This window comes from Cynoglossus semilaevis, chromosome 17 (genome assembly GCF_000523025.1).
Source record: "Cynoglossus semilaevis isolate Cse_v1.0 chromosome 17, Cse_v1.0, whole genome shotgun sequence".
Classification (NCBI taxonomy): Eukaryota; Metazoa; Chordata; class Actinopteri; order Pleuronectiformes; family Cynoglossidae; genus Cynoglossus; species Cynoglossus semilaevis.
This window is the reverse complement of record NC_024323.1, coordinates 16,102,081-16,102,689: the sequence shown is the minus strand read 5'-3', so window position 1 is coordinate 16,102,689 and position 609 is coordinate 16,102,081. Positions and strand designations below refer to the sequence as shown.

The window sequence follows — 609 nt, the reverse complement described above, 5'->3', positions numbered from 1 at the left end:
GACTTTTCTTTACCAACTCGCTGTTGTACTACTAAAAATACAAATTATTGTTAACCCAATTTCACTACCATCTGGTCACCATGGCAACCACAGAGAGCAAAACACGTCCTCCTCACAGGAGACTCACATGAAGGACGTGTTAATGCAAATAAAGAGTCATTTATTCCTCTGCGATTTGACAAAACATTAATTCACGTCTATTTATGTGGACATCAAAGGTTACGTTTAAAGATATATTTAAAAGTATGTTTAATGGTATATTCAAGGATATATGGATGGATGGATGGATGGATGGATGGAGTTCCAGCAGGGACCAAGTCCAGTCGGTACTGATTCTCTTATTGAAGCTAACACATAAACAGTTCCAACAAAATCACCAAAAGTTTCTAATTTCACTGACAGGAAGTGGTGGTAGGGTCAAAGGTCAACTTATGCCCTGTTCCCACTGGATACATTGAGACGTGTGTATTTAACACGTCGTCCATCCATAAATACAGTGAGTTTATTGATATCTACATACATTTAATTAGTAGGTGATGGCATGGATGTGTAAATATATTTGTTGGGGGCGCTGTGGTTATTCCAGGGGTAAATAATGTAGACCCCCCC

At 38.8% G+C, this 609-nt stretch overlaps 1 protein-coding gene across 7 annotated transcripts in view; it reads left to right on the top strand.

Annotated features, from left to right (window-relative positions):
- The window catches only part of plppr2a (phospholipid phosphatase related 2a), a 63,031-nt gene that overhangs the window by 48,719 nt on the left and 13,703 nt on the right, over nucleotides 1–609 (top strand). The window lies entirely within an intron of this gene.